The 16,227-nt window shown below is 45.8% G+C and overlaps 1 protein-coding gene across 1 annotated transcript in view; it reads right to left on the bottom strand.

The window, feature by feature from the left end:
• The window catches only part of Fto (fat mass and obesity associated), a 355,067-nt gene that overhangs the window by 68,578 nt on the left and 270,262 nt on the right, over positions 1-16,227 (bottom strand). The gene's annotated exons all lie outside the window — the stretch shown is intronic.

Here is a 16,227-nt window from a genome sequence, read left to right as displayed (position 1 = left end):
GTGACAGTCATGCATAAATAAGCACAAATCTAACAGGACAAAAGAACATACCAAAATGATGGGGGTGGGGGTGGGGCAGGCAGAGAAAGTGTGAACTTTTCCTGTAAACAGCTGGCCTTACCTCTCAAGTCTCCACTACATAAAACAGGGAACAGGAAAGACGACTTTGGCCAAAGAAATGCTAAAGGCAGAACAAAGACTGGACACTTCCTCCGTGAATTGCTCTTTGTTTAGGTGCGACTGCCTATTCAGCACAGAAGTTAATTAACAGACGGGCACTGCTGCCGGACACTGCCTGTGTAATTACACCGGGAGTCTAATTAGGTCGGTCTCCACTCACCCTGGCCTAAATCATCCAGGCCACAACGAGTGTGGCTTGGGCTCACGTCGTCAGGCCAGGGAAGCGAATGTGTGTGTGCATGTGCGTGTGTGTGTGTGTGAAGTTGAGAAGTCACTTCTAGCGTACGAGACCCACTAACAGTCTCAACAGGTTTCCTCCACATGAATTTCACACAGAACGTGACATCTTGGGAGGGAGGCGGCTCTTCCTGGACTCTTCTGGACTGTTCCCTGGTGGTCCAGATTCCACAACTGCATGCCAGATGGACTCTTCACAGGCAGCACCTTGCTCATTAGTTTATTTGGCTATCTGATTTAAATAGGCCATAGGGTGTTGACGTTGGTAACTGAGCTGCGCTTTGGCGGAAACTGAGCTTGCTCTCTTGGGCTAGAAGATGGGTCGGGGAGGAAAACACTTGCTGCCGCGTCTAACACCGTGAGTTTGATTCCCTGGCCTCACGTGATAGAGGGAGAGAACCTAGTCTTGCAAGTTGTCCTCCGACTCTACGTGGTACACCTGTGTCTCCAACCCCCACATAAGTCAGTAAATAAAAGTAATATAAATTTAAAAATATTTTCTTGAACTCTTTTAGAACGTTCAAGCTTTCTAAAATGAAGTATCTTATACTGGTAACAGAGCAGGCACAAGATTGAAGACTGGTAACAGACCCATAAAATCACCATTGTCAGTATGTAAGTAAAATATCACCACCCTCACTGTCATCACCATCATCACTACCACCACCAACCATCAGCATCCGTGCTGGGGATTGAACCCAGGGCCTTGCACCTTCTGGGTAAGTGTTTTTCTCACTGAGCTACATTCCCAGTTCAAAACTTACTGCTTTAGGATTTTACATTAGAACTTTAAACACTAATATACGGCAAAAATTAGTGTACAGCTGAAGCCTTGGTTACTCAGTCAGACTGAACAAATGTAACATATGATGCTATAAACGACAAGGAGAAGGCCAGACTCAGTAAAATGGGGTTTTAGTGGCTCATGAAAAAGCTGTAGTCAGTAATATGTAACAATAAACTGCAGTGGTGGCGCACACCTTTAATCCCAGCACTCGGGAGGCAGAGGCAGGCGGATTTCTGAGTTGGAGGCCAGCCTGGTCTACAGAGTGAGTTCCAGGACAGCCAGGGCTACACAGAGAAACCCTGTCTCGAAAAAACAATAAACTAGATTTATCTTCTGTCTCTGTACACTATGTTGCCAATTATAACAGATTCCTCTGAGTTCTGTCACTTCCCTGGACACACCCTTGTTGTCAGGTAAAAGGGACAAAGGGTGTGGGTCCCATGGCTTCACAAGAACTGTTTTCCTCATCCATCCTAGGAAGTGATGGAGGAGGCAGGGAGGGGCAATGAGAAGAGAGAGGAACAGAACTAAACCGAGTGCAAGGCCCAGGCCCACTGCTAGTCAATGCTGCTATCCGGCTGCGGGGCTCAGCCAAAGTGATCAGAAGCAAGCTGACTATTGCCAAGCCTGTACTCTGCCCGCAGCAACTGCCAACTAATGATAGATTAGACGAATCTGATTGCTCTATCAAAACATTAATCTCAAATCTTGATTAGTAAGCCTATTGGGTTATGATTAGCTCAGAAGGGTGCAGCTGACAGATAAGACACTTTATCTGACAACGAGTATACTTGCTCTGCCTGAAGCCAAAAACAAAACAAAACAAAAACTCGAAACAAAACAAAAAAACCCAAACAAAACAGAACAGAACAATAACAACCAAAACTACAAAAGAGAAAAGAGCAGTATCCAGCAGGGCACACTGAGGGTAAGGAGGCTATATACATAACCTTAGTAAGAGGTTTGTGTGTGAGAAGTCAGACGTGCTATACCAAGCAAGGGAGAGACTAAAGGAGAGATGCACGGAAGACACAGCGCTGTAAATAGGACCCCTGGGCTCCCCCACCATGCAGACAGGACTGGGAATGAGACTGCTGTGGAGGGGCTCTGCTTGGTTTGGGTGACTTAGCAGCTCACAAAGGCGGGGCCCAACTTGACCGTTTCTTGGCGGCGCTGGCCCAGAACTCTGGCTGGTGGGATGACGACATCTGTGTGAAGACCTCAAGAATTTTCAAAGATGGAATTTTAAAAAGTCTTTAGAGAAAAATCACGAAGAGGAAAGGAGTGTGTTCAGGTCAGGCATAAACTCCAGCTCCTGATGTTTTTAAGTGTTCCAGCCTGAAGCCAGGCCTCCTGACACAGGCTAAGCATACGCTCTACCTCCAGACTCTACGGGGTGGGGTGGGGTGGCGAATCTTTCGGGGCTGTAAGGATAGCTCTGGGGTTAAGGACACTGGCCGATCTCACAGCGAGCTTGGGTTTGGTGGTTCCTATCACCCACATGTGACTCACGACTTTCCACAACTCCAGTTGCAGATCTGGCACCCTCTTCTGGCCTGGCAGGCACTGTGGTACAAATATGCATGGAGGCAAACACATATACATACATACATAAAATAAAAACAAGTCTTTTTAAAACCTTCCTGGTCTATATGAAGTAAAGAAACATTCAACGTGAGGTAAGCTTATGTTCTGAGGTGATACCTGCGTCTGATTCAGAAAAATTAAACTGGTACTACTCATTCCCTTATCAACTCACCTACCTGCATACATTTTCCACTCTCCCGGTCCTCTGAAATCAGTTGCTATGGATGGCTAAAGTGATACAGTAAGGATGCCAGGTCCTCAGAATCTGTGTCACTTTAGATGGTGTGGCCATCTTACCCTGACCTTATGATTTTACAGAAAGCCTAATGTCCTGTAATCGTGTTTCTCTTTAGCTGATATTAACCTTGCAGTGACTTCTCTTCTCTGTCTCTCTCTAACACTCTCATAACTATGCTCCGTTAATCAATTGTGCTCTGCAGATGGGGTCAAGGAAACTTACTTCCTCCTTTGATAGCCTCCAATGTTTCTACTCTTGGGGATAAAAGTGCTTTAAATGGAGTTATATTCTAGGAAAATCAATATATGATTACTGCAAAGATTTGTATTGATTGTCCTGTTGCATTGCAAAAAGGCTTAAGAAAAATGGCAGGGTGCGTTTCCCTTCGATTCATACTCCAACAGAGTTTGTTGCAAATGTGTGGGCAGGAAAAAAAATGTTGGGACTTCATTTAATGGCCTGAAGTTTTCATTATTCAACCCTCTTTTGTCTTTCTCTCCCCTGTGAGGCACTCATTACTACTCTCTGGCCTCTCTCTCGGCTCTCCAACATTGGCCTGTACCAGAGGATCCAGGAGAGTTCACAGAGCTGAGGAAAGTATACTTCAGACAAGGAGCCTTCGCCAGCAGCTGCAGGGTGCCTTCCCTAATAGCCAACCTTCCCTTCTTCCTCCCTCAAAGGGTCCTGACTTTGTTGGCAGCAGTGTACCCTGCTGCACACAGTTCCTGTTCTTCTTATCAACTGGAGTGGTGGGTGGGTTTGGGTGGATGGAGGGATTTGGACAGGGACCTCTGGGGAAGTGCCTTACAGTACAGATGAGGACTGATTGACTCAATTGCCCTATGTCCATCCTCCCTCCCTCCCTCCCTTCCTCCCTCCCCCCCCCTTTTCCTCCTCCCTACAGTGCAGATTAGATCCCAGCTCTGTGACCATGAGGCAAAGCTGAAGCTAAAAGCAGGTCCACAGTGACAACTGCTGGTCCGGCAGGAGCAGGGGATTGCCTCGGTTTTGGAGTTCTCCTTTCTTAGGAAAAAAGCCAATTCCTACGTCCTTCACACCACTGCTTCCAGGGTGCTGATATTTGCAGAGAACCTAAGACATTTCTTCAGGGGAAAAAAATCCCCCTGTTGTGTAGATCCTCAATGTTATACCAGCTACTAAGAAGGAATCAATGGCTCCAGGGCTAATGGAGACAGCTTAACCTGCACCAGCAAAGTAGGAGAACATGAATCTGCACAGCACTGCTGGCATCCATCCTGGAGCTCCTATTTCAAGGCTACCACTACTGGATCATCAAATACTCCAAGCTGTCTCCAAGCCTTAGTGAGGGGGCCACTTCAGTGCCAGTGTTGGGCTGTCCCAAGCCTTGGGGTGGAGCCACTTCAGTGCCAGTGTTGGGCTGTCCCATTGCACCTCCTCCTTTACTAAGAGGACTCTTAACTTTCTTTGGAGGAATTCTTCCCCCTAAGGTGAGTCTGAGTCAGAGCTGTCCTTACAGCTCAGGATAGTCAAGTTCTAGGTTAGGCCCACTGGACTTTAACTAAAGCTTCAAGGCCATTTGGATGTCTCTGCAGTCAAAGCTATTTAATGTTGCTAAATGCCAAGATGGAGCATCCCGAAGCCTGCCCCGGACAGGCACAACAGCCCCCTTCCACTGTTTTAAGGACCTGGACGCACACAAGTCTACTGCCTACTTAGCTTTAGTGGACAACAAGGTTTCCTCCTAAAGCTGTAACTTAATCAAGGGGGATATGAAATTAAGAGAAAATGAAATTTTAGTAATAAGAGCTCATCTTTTGTGATTCCCATGTGGCAGACATTCTTCCCCCAAGTCTGAATATATAAACTGATATAATACAAGAGCTTATGAGGATAAGCACCACCACCAATCCCTCATTTGGATGGGGAAACTGAGGCAGTTAAGTCGTTTGCTTAATACCATCTAGTTTGAAAATGGAGGACTGCCGGGTGGTGGTGGCGCACGCCTTTAATCCCAGCACTTGGGAGGCAGAGGCAGGTGGAGTTCTTCTCCACCTCGAACTTCTGAGTTTGAGGCCAGCCTGGTCTACAAAGTGAGTGACAGTAAAGCCAGGGTTACACAGAGAAACCCTGTCTCCCCTGTCTCGAAAAACCAAAAAAAAAAAAAAGAAAGAAAGAAAGAAAGAAAAGAAAATGGAGGACCGAGGACCAACTCCAAAAGGACTCTGGTAACCTTTGACACTCACACATTGCCGGTGGCCATATAATTGGCGGCAGGCATTTATGAGTATATTTGGTGATATATGGCCATTCCATGGACAGATTCTAAATGGAGAAAGCTCAGATTTTCACTGCAGCATTCTTCATATTATCAACATGAAATCGAAGTTCCTAACTTTTCAGGGAGGAATAAGATCAAATACAGTATATTTACTTAGTAGGTTATTAATCAGTAATTACAGTGAATAATTACAGGCCATCGAATACTAGGGCATACAAATTGGCATTATGTTTAAATTCAGAACACAAAATTATGTGCATCCAACCAACATACCTAGGTTAAATCATATATTCACATATCAGTGGTTGGAAAGCAACTTTCATAAATAGAAGTGGCTACGTCAGGAGAGAGGGGTGTGACTGAGTCCTGCACTTCCCAGCCGCCCACTGTTTTCAAAGTTTCGAAGGTAGTAATATGCTCTCAAGAAAGAAGAGAGATGGATGAGGCCTCTGCTGTTGAGGGCACTGAGCAGGGAGAGCTTGCTGCTTGCCCTTCAGTACAGATTAGCCGAGGGCTGGGAGGAGAGGTGGCTGCCAACTCCCCGCTCTTTATCCAGACAAGGTAAATGAAGTTCGGCCGGTCAGGAGAGTAAATAAGATTAGTTATGGGCTCCAGGTCATCCACTCACGGAGGTCAGAGAGTGTGAGATTATTATCCCTCGTAGAAGAAGGGCAAAATAGCATTACGGAATAAATTAATGAAAAAGGTAGAAGACTATTTGAACGAAAGCCCTAATCAGTTTAGAGATTTCACTCAACTGCTCAACTGGCTATCAGTCAAACTCACAAACCAAACAGGCTTGTTCTCCTAAGTCATTCCAGGGCTCTCCCCTTCTTGCTTCAAAGACATCCACTCTAAGGAGAGCCATGAATAAAGTTACCCTGGCTTGCCGCTCTGCCTCACAAACCCCCTGAAGCACTGGGGTGCACACAGCTCCACTGTATACGCTCAGCACGCAGATGGCTCGCTGAGGATGCATAATTGTCAGCCTGTTTGCCCTTTGATTCCAAATAAAACATCATTCCATACTCATTCAGAAACACGGAGCTCACCAATGTGCAAACTGCATATTTTATTAAATCAGCACAAACTCGGAGATAATGACATCCATTTGTTTACATCACAAGTCCTAATGCGGCATTTCTCCAAGGCTTCCGGTATCAGCATTGCTCGCCGCATTTCAAATGCCTTTGAACTTTCTGAAAAGCTACATCTGTTAGCTCCCGTGTATACAGCACAAAGTTACCAGGTGAATTAAGTTTTAATATAAACTGCTTTGTTCACTATTAAGATTGATGTCGGATACACTGTACTGTAAGTTGCAAACTGCAATTACAATTCCTTGCAATTATCTTTGCTTGTTAATAGCGCAAGATAGCATGTCACTTTCTACCAAGCGCATGATTTATCATTTGTGGTTTTTTTTTTTCTCCCTGAACTCTTGTGGTATTCCAAATGTATAATCTTGTTGTATTTATTTCCCAGTGGTCCAACAAAATGCACAGCAAGTGCTGACTAGAACAAACTAAAAAGCAGCACTATTGACAAGCCGTCACTTGAGCGGTAATGAACACTCTGCCTCGGCTTTCACCCCAGCAAGCAGCAGCTTTAATTTATGATAAAGCAAAGGAGCGGCAACCTCCAGGTTTATTATGCCCTCAGTGCTGTTTCAAATAAAGTAATTAGAAGGTCAAGAGACGGGGCTGGAAAGCCAAATATAAACACAACCCTTCTGTACTGGCATTAAAAAAAACAGACGAGTATGTTCAAAGAGTATTTTATCCATCTTCTCAAAGGCAGGGCAAGGCTGTTGTTGGCTTTTTCTTTCTTTTTTTAAATACTACCGTAACCAATCAGAACCAGTGGCTGCCGTGCTCGCTTTCTCTTTAATCTGCTCCATATGGACTGCAAGCAGGACTAAAGAGACACTGGACCTTGGAGAGGGCCAACTGACACCCCCAGTCTCCCTGCAACCCCCTCCCAACCCCTCCTGCTGCAAACCTGGGACAGGTATCCGGAAGGGGATGGGCTCTTCTTCTTTCTTGAACTAATGGAAACCCAGCAGGTGAAGGCATGGGACAGTTGTGGTGCAGTCCTAAGATAACTCAGGAAACAACTAAAGCCTACTTGAACTGCTCAAGGGGAGGGAGGGTGAGCTCCGAGGCCAGCTGACCTTTCAGGAGAAGGGGATGCAAATCCAGCTGCAGTAGGCTACCATGTTGCTTCGGCGTACACTCTCCATTTTAAAGGCGTCTCCTTCTCATACACTGTGCTCTGGCGTTTAGTCACACCTTTCTTTTTTCCCTCTCACATATCAATGATACCACCCTATAAGTTTTTACTAAAGGCCAAAAGACCTACTGAACCTTGTCAATGAGCCAAACCAGTCTCAAAGGGCCTCTTAAAGACCACAAGGGTTCTTAAGCCAGCAGCCTTTGACATTTGGATCCACAGACTACTTTAGTGGGCAATAATAGTCCATGAATCTATTCTATTTCTTCCCATTACCGACAGTCTCAAATCCTTCAGCCTCTATGGAGGAGTAAGAAGGGGACAGACAGACAGAAAGGGAAGTGGTACAGTTTCTCCACAGGTAGCTGAGATGTGCATGTACCAGGACACCCAGAATTGAATGACAGCTTTCATTCAATGACTCTTATACAATAAAGCAAGGCAGCCTTGTGTCAGCAACCTGGTGGGCCAGGGCAAGCTACTTGAAGGCTGTTATAATCATCCCTATCCACCTCTTGTGGGGGTCTCTGGCGCGTCTACTCTGAAAGCCTTCAGAAACAATGGTTTGTGGTATATATATGTTGTAGTGTGTGTGTATATATATATATATTTAGAGACAGGGTTTCTCTGTGTAGCCCTGGCTGTCCTGGAACTCACTTTGTAGACCAGGCTGGCCTCAAACTCAGAAATCCACCTGCCTCTGCCTCCTGAGTTTTGGGATTAAGGGCATGTGCTACCACGTCCAGCTTGTAGTATAATTTTTAAGTAATTTTTTTTTACCACTTTCTATTCACATAGTCTAATTGCACTTGATTATCTAAGTGGTGGAAATATATGTAATCTCATAGTTAGACCATGTAATTATGCTGTAAAAATCTTTGTGAACCTCTGAGACAAAGTTTGTAAGTACAGTAGTTAGTTTACCCACCCCCAGTCTCTACCAACTTTTCCCAGTGTGACAGGAAGTGGGGACATTTGGGGCTGAGTCTTGTAGGGTGAAGGAGTAGACAACTCTGACCTAAGACTCCTTAGTAATCCTCCTGCCAGACCATATCTGGAAGTCAGGATGTAAGAAAGACACAAACCAATCAGGACCACAGAATGCAAACAGGCACCCAGCACCTCCTTTCCCAGCCCAGGGACATGCTCTCTCCTGCAACAGCCTTATTCTGGTGTCTGCATTTTACTCTATGTAATACTGGCCTGGACACTTTGGTGGCAAGCATGTATAGAAGCATACCAGATAATCTCCCAATATCCTTTGAGATGTTAATTTTAGCCCTTTCTCCAATGGGATGAAGCAAAGAATGAGCTGATCTGAATTCTTTCAGTGCCCTCTTTTCCTGCCTTCCTGGCCCTTCACTGGAGGTGCTACTGAGCAACGCCAGGATAAAAGCTATGGCTGTGCAAATGGGGTGAGGGGCCTAGAGCCTATGCGATATAGACTAGAAAGAGAGACCTGTCCGTCAGGCTGTAAACTATTACCTCAGTGGAGACTGGACAGCTTTATGGCACCAGCTCTTAGATTCCTCCAAAGAGAAAGCCAGAGATCCAACTCATTTCTTAAAGGAGACTTGTATGCCCAAATACCAAGGGAGATTTGAGGAAGACATAAAGCAATGGAGAACACAATGCTGGTCCATGAGGACCTTTTATGCAGGGCAAGGCCCAGTGCTTGTGAGAGCTTCCTACTGCTTTTGCTAAGATCCCTTAAATGCATAAGGATTACCTAGGGGTTCTAAAGAGGTTCTAAGAGTCTGTCAAAGAAGGGAAGAAAATACTCCTGATGCCTGTGAGGGGTACCCCATCACCATTCTCCAAACACTCAAAGGATATTGACTCCATTACTAGATTCAGGAGAACTCTTGGTTAATAAGCTGATTGTAGTACTTCTATTTCCCCCGACAGTGTTTACAGATGAGCTGACAAAAAGCTCAGACACCATAGTGGCAGTAGAGGAAGTGTCTGTCACCTGGAACTCTGAGGGACAATTCCTTCACTTTTTTGTTGTTGTTGTTTGTTTGTTTGTTTGTTTGTTTTTTGAGACAGGGTTTCTCTGTGTAGCCCTGGCTGTCCTGGAACTCACTCTGTAGACCAGGCTGGCCTTGAACTCAGAAATCCGGCTGTCTCTGCCTCCCAAGTGCTGGGATCAAAGGTGTGCGCCACCACCGCCCGGCCAATTCCTTCACTTTTAAGGAGCCACACCAGGAGGGTGGTCTCCTTCCTTCCTTGTTGCTCCTACATTTGATGGGAGAGCTGGGGCTACTGCAGCCTTTGGGAATGTGAAGGAAGCCACCGCAGTGGTGAAGAGCTTAGGTCATCTAGGACACCACTGGGCCTACAGCTGTCCTGCTTCTGAATTCACTGTGATGGGAAATGGTGGCCGCTCGTGTTCATGCCTAGTTGAGTCAGAGCACAATTGTCTCTGCCCGCTTGTCTACTCTGGAGGGATAATGCTGTAACTGACGATGAGCAGGTCAGCTTGACTGAATTTAAATCACTAAAATTAGGTTCGAATCTGAATCCCCACCTAGTCGGAATGGTGGAGGCTCTTACACGGGTTCAATCCTTTGGTGATCACTTTGTTGATAAAAAGTTGTAAAATGTTATGAATTTTGACCAGATGTTTCTGCTTAAGTAATCCATCCCAGGGAAACAACCCAAACCATCATAATATATAGATATAGATAGGTATGTAGACAGATATTTATTGTGCAAGATGATGGGTTCTATATAGATATTTTCATCCGGATATCATATTCACCCCATGTCCTTTCATTTCCTCCCCTCCCACAGGCCCCTGTCTTATTCCAAATAGTTTTGCTTCTACTTTCACCTCTCTCCCCCCTCTCTCTCCTCTCTCTCTCCCTCTCCCTCCCTCTCTCCTCTCTCTCTCCCTCTCCCTCCCTCTCTCCCTCTCCCTCTCTCTCTCTCTCTCTCTCTCTCATGCACACACACACACACACACACACACACACACTAAAATCTAGAATCTGCATCTGAATGGAAACATGGCACTATCTTTCTGAGTCTGGCTTATTTTACTTAACATGACCATCCAGTTCCATCCATTTTTCCTGCAAATTTGTTCTGCTTTATGGCTGAGTAAGACTCCACAGTGTGGCCGGGCATGGTAGCACATGCCTTTAATCCCAGCACTTGGGAGGCAGGCGGATTTCTGAGTGTGAGGCCAGCCTGGTCTACAAAGTGAGTTCCAGGACAGTCAGGACAGAGAAACCCTGTCTCGAAGCAACAACAACAACAACAACAACAACGACAACGACAACAACAACAACAACACAACAACAACAAAAAAGACTCGACAGTGTATATGTACAGTATTTTTATCTATTCATCTGTGGATGGGCGCCTAGGCTCATCTGCCCCACGGCTGCTGTGAACACTGATGCAGGCCTGGCTCGGTAGAACCACTGGGTGTGGTATGCTGCCTTAGATCCTTTGGGTACAGTCCTGGAGGGTACAAAAGGATCCTGTTTAGGTTTTTCTTTCTCTCTCTCTGTCTTTCATTTGTTTGCTTGAGATGGGGTTTCTCTGTGTAGTTCTCATTGTCCTGGAACTCCCTCTGTAGACCAGGCTGTCCGGGAACTCACAGATCTGCCTGCCTCTGCTTCCCATGTGCTGGGATTACCACCACTGCCTGGCCACAGCTAATTTTCTTAAGGATCCTCTTATATTGACTTCCACAGTGGCTAAGATAATTTACACTGCCACTAGTAGTGCATGAGGACACACCAACATTTTTACTGGCATTTGTTATTTCCTTTTTGTTTGTGGGCTTGTTGTTGTTTGTTTGTTTTTTGAGATAAAGTCTTATGTATCTGAGGCTGGCCTGGAAAGCCCTTTGTAGCCAAGGATAACCCTGGAAAGCCCTTTGTAGCCAAGGATAACCCTGAACTTCTGATTGTTCTGCCTCTACCTCTTGAGTGTTGGGATTACAGCTGTAACAACCACACTTGTTTTATGCAGTGCTGGGAACTGAACCACAACTTTGTGTGGGCTAAGCAAACACTCTACCCACAAGCTACATCTCTAGCCTGTGCTGTTTCTTAATGAGAGATGAAATCTCAATACTGTTCTGACCTGCATTTCCCTGATGGCTAAGAATATTAAAGCCATTTTCATGCATGCTGGCCGTGTGTACGTCATCTTTTGAGATGCCCATTTCCTGACCAGATGCTTTGGTTTTTTGATAATTTTTGAGTTCTTTATATATTCTTTGTGTGACTCTCCTCTGGGCAATGTGCAGTCGCTGAGGTTCCCCCCTATTTTATAGGGTGTCTCTTTACTTGGCTAGTTGTTCCTTTTGCTGCATGGCAGCCTTTTAATTGTATCAGGCCCAATACTATACATTTGATAGAGCATGTTGCAGCCCTGTTATAGAAGTGAAAAGTTGAATTCTGTGATAACAACAGTAATACAAACTCAGTATGTTTGTTAAAAGTGGGGAGGGGCTCTTGCTGTTTTCTCCTCTCCTCTTGCTCTTGTTCCCTTACCCTCTTCCCCCTCTCTTCCCATTCCCCTCCCTCCCTCTCTCTCCATGTGCCAGCCTATACTCCTCCCTCCCCACCCAACCCCTCCCCTCTCTCTGCCTTTCTCTGTCACTACTCCCTCAACACTCCCCATACCCTAAACTCTATACTAAAAAAAAAAAGTGGGAGAGGCAGCTTCACAGTCTGCAAAGTGGTACTAATGGTACCAACTGCAAATATTATTTTGTTTCTGGTTTCTTCCAATTTCACCAAGAGAAAAACTCCTTGTATTTGAAGCATTCCCTTGCATTATTCAGTTGCTTAGAACAGTTTGTGGGCAAGGCTGACTGAAAATGTGAGAGCAAGACTCAATTAGCCTGGGGAGAAGACTTGTGGTAGATGCAGAAAACTCATTAGCACCAGGGTTCCTTCACATCGAGGAGTTCCATTCTTTTAAAGCTTGGTGGTGTCTTGGTGTTTCTTCTCTCTCTCTCTCTCTCCCTCCCTCCCTCCCTCCCTCCCTCCCTCCCTCCCTCCTTCCCTCCCTCCCTCCCTCCCTCCTTCCCTCCCTCCCTCCCTCCCTCCCTCTCTCCCCCCTCTCATTTTCTGTCTGTCTGTCTGTCTCTCTCTCTCTCTCTCTCTCTGTGTCTGTCTCTTTCTCTCTCTCTGTATGATTATTGCATGGTTTGCAAAAGGCTACCCAAACCAGGTAACACACATGAGATGGTTAACTAATATACTAACCCTGAAAGAACTCCATGAGGGAACGCCCCCATTTCTAAACAAGAAAAAAAAAAAAAGTCAAGTGCCTTGATTCAAAGGTTCTGCCTGGAAGCCTCGAGGGTGCCAGGTGAGGGCTGGGAGGTGTCAGTGCCATCTTCCTAACAAGGTGAGGGACATAGGTGCAGTGTCTCATCTAAGCCAGTCGTGCCACTGTGCAGACCTAAAGGAGCTTCTGCACCCACATAATGATGAGGGATGGTTGGCATCAGAGGGACCCGGAATGTTCCGCAGATTAACCGATGGCTTCATTGTTAATGACTGCCCAATTTCTTTAGACTAATTGGTGCAATCTACATTTTTGCAGCAAAGATGAAGTATCAACTTGATTTGGTGTCGATAAAAAATTGATGGATGCTGCTGACTGCTTCATCCACAATACAGGGATTATTGCTACGATAATTATCATAAATGACAAAACATGGGCCAGTGGTGATTACAAGTCTAATTCTATCTTGAGACTTTAATGGCATAAAGCACACAGGCTCCGCACTCATGATTTACTGCACGGGCAACACCCCTGAGAGGGGCACCCGTGAACAGCACTCATTATCTTACCAACAGCACCAGGCTTTCGCCCAACATGGAACAAATACTTAAAGCTGAGTTCTCCAGTTTAGGAAGGAGGCATGTGCCTGACTGTGGCCTCCTGTCCATTCCTGGGTGTGACAGTTGTATTTTATCCTGTCTTGTGCAGTGGCTGAGAGTCTGTTAACAATGGCCTACCAAAGCTGTGGCAAAGCCTGAAGATGCTGTCCTGACCCTAGTTACTGTTAACCCAGCACTCTGAGTACCATCAGCTAGGAAGAGAGTTAAAGAGCTATACATCCTGGATGTCCCCACATCTGCAGAAATTGGGCATTTCTGCAGAGTGACCTTGTTTAAGGGGAGGGAGACGAGGAAAGTAAAGGCTGGTGCTGTGGCTCTAAGGGACTGTTCAGAGAACACTGAAGAATTGAGCTAACAGAAGATGTGCAGGCACTTGGCGTGCCACAGAGGTGGAACTAGGGTGCCTCTGGACAGGGTCTGCAGTGCGTAACTGCCCCAAAGTCAGGCAACCAGAGTGTAGGGCAGTCCGTAAGAGGATGGTGGTCCCTAGGCAAGAGACAGTCTTTAAAATGGGTAGTCAACCTTCTTGCCAAGTGACTGTGGCTGAGAGGAAGGCAAGCCCACTTGCTGTTTGTATTCACTATGCCCGAAGTCTCTGCTACCATGCAGACGTGGATGTCTGCTCTGCTAACATAGGAGGCAGGTCATGAAGTCCAAGTAGGGACTGTAACTGCTGCCTACTTCATGGCTTGTTTTGAGAATTAGGCAGTAAATCCAGATGCAATAACATAGGAACTGTTAAGAGATGCAGCTGCCACCCAAAGCCAAGCTGCTGTCCCTAGCAGAAACCTGTTCAATTGAAATTTCCACATGCACAGGGTCAAAGGGGGGGGGTTGTTCCCCAAGTTTGTCTCATAGAATAATTCACTTGCCTCTAGAACAGATCCAACACTTTACTGAAGGCCTGGGGGCTCCTGCAAGCCAGAGCATGTGGTGACCAGCAAAGACAACTGTGCTTTCCATGAAATACTGGCATGCCAGAGAGGACTCAATTCGTACCAGAGCGCCAACAGGCCCACAATGATGAAAGTAGACAGGCTCCGAGTCACTTTGGGCTCTCACTTACATCCGACCTTCAAATACCCTTCTTAGTGCGTGGAAAATCTTTTCGGTTACAGTTATTTAGGAAAATAAATTATGGGTATGGTCTGGCACTCTGAGACCCATCAGACTGTCAGGAATGGGCCTCTGATGGCTCATATCCAGTTGTACTCCGTGACTCTCGGCTGCCTCTCTCCAAAGCCTCATGCCGCACTGTACACCGGAAAGAGCTATGCTTTGTGAGTGAAAGTCATCAGGAACCTCCCAAAGACATTTCTCCTCTCACTGAGAGTTTCCACAGCATCTTATCCTATGGACCTAGTCACGGAATTACAACTGGACAGACATTAATGTTTTTTCCTCTCAGATTGTGTATCATTTAAAAAGTCAAAGAGTTCATAGTGCCACTCACAATTACTCCAATGTCACTCCTTCATGGACACAGAGGTCAGTGGATCTTGGGAGTCAGAGGTGGGTGAGACAGAAATGGGGGAAGGGGGAGAAGTCCTTTTGGAAATAGTCCAGTAACCAGCCATCCCCTTCTCCCTCCCCCTTCTCACCCAGGACCCACAGTTTCAAAACGCCCAAATCCAAGAAGAGATATCGCTTACTGTCAGAGATGCACATACCAGAGGAAGTGCTGGGGATAAAGGAAATCTGTGAATCAGAGAAAGATGTTGGTATGCAAGATTGAAGATATACCAGCTGCCCACTGCTTCAGCTGCTTTCCAGGGGCCAGGAAGAAATTAGTCTCACAGTCCAGTTGAAAGAACACCTGGCTATTCACCCAGGGGCACAAATTCACCATCGAACAGGGTTATCTTTGTTTTCATTCCAGAATCACCTAGGAATTGAGCTATTTAAAATTCTGTGACTTACATTGTCTTGAGTCACTCGCCTCCATAGAAATCAGGAGAAGTACAGTGAAGCAGGATTGGCTATAAAATGCCCATGTCCACACACTGACTTCAAAAGTCAGGCTGTTTGTTGTTGTTGTTTTGTTGTTTTGTTTTTGTTTTGTTTTGTTTTTTCTGACAATTGCAGTGGAGCTGGGGCACACTGTGTTGCTTTCCAGTATGTGCTTCACTGAAGATTTACAAAACTATAAGCAGAAGGGAAGGAACTGTATTAAAGCCAAAAAAATCAGCACTCTACCATAGCTAAAGAGATGGGAGAGCTCCCGAGGATAAACAGGCTGGTTGTGGCTACTCAAGGGTTTCTGACTTGGGGGTGGGGGCTGTTTACCAGGACAGTAAAAACCAGACAGTAAAAACCATGTTCTCACTGGAATGTAAGCTCACGAGTGTGGGCAACATCATTTTATAGATGAACCTTCAAGTATGACCCTACTCAGTTTCCCCAGGTTGAGTCCTGCCACAGGGCTGAGGAGTGAGTTCCGGGCTCAGTGGGGTGAGCTCAGAAGACAGCACCATGGGAGCAGAGGGGATGACTGGGTCAGGTCAGAGCAGAGAGCCAGAAGTACATCTTGGAGGCAACTGAGACAGGGGTGGGATGAGGACCCAGCAACGTGTGCTGGAGGATCCTATTGGCAGCAGAGAGAAGCCTGAGTAGCCTACGGCTAGGAATTAGACTCTTGGGAGGCACCATCATAGAAATAGTGCCTTTTGCAAACCTCAATCTGTGCATCTTGATGTTCATACGATCTCTTTCTACATTCAAACTGTCCCTTAAGCCCACCTCTTAGCTTGCTTATTAAGAATATTGCAAAGATACTGTAATATCTAGTTATAATGTATACATATTTATTTGAGATATATGTCTATGC

This window comes from Mus musculus, chromosome 8 (assembly GCF_000001635.26).
Source record: "Mus musculus strain C57BL/6J chromosome 8, GRCm38.p6 C57BL/6J".
Taxonomy (NCBI): Eukaryota; Metazoa; Chordata; class Mammalia; order Rodentia; family Muridae; genus Mus; species Mus musculus.
Note: the sequence above shows the minus strand (reverse complement) of the source record. Positions and strands in the feature narration are given on the sequence as shown.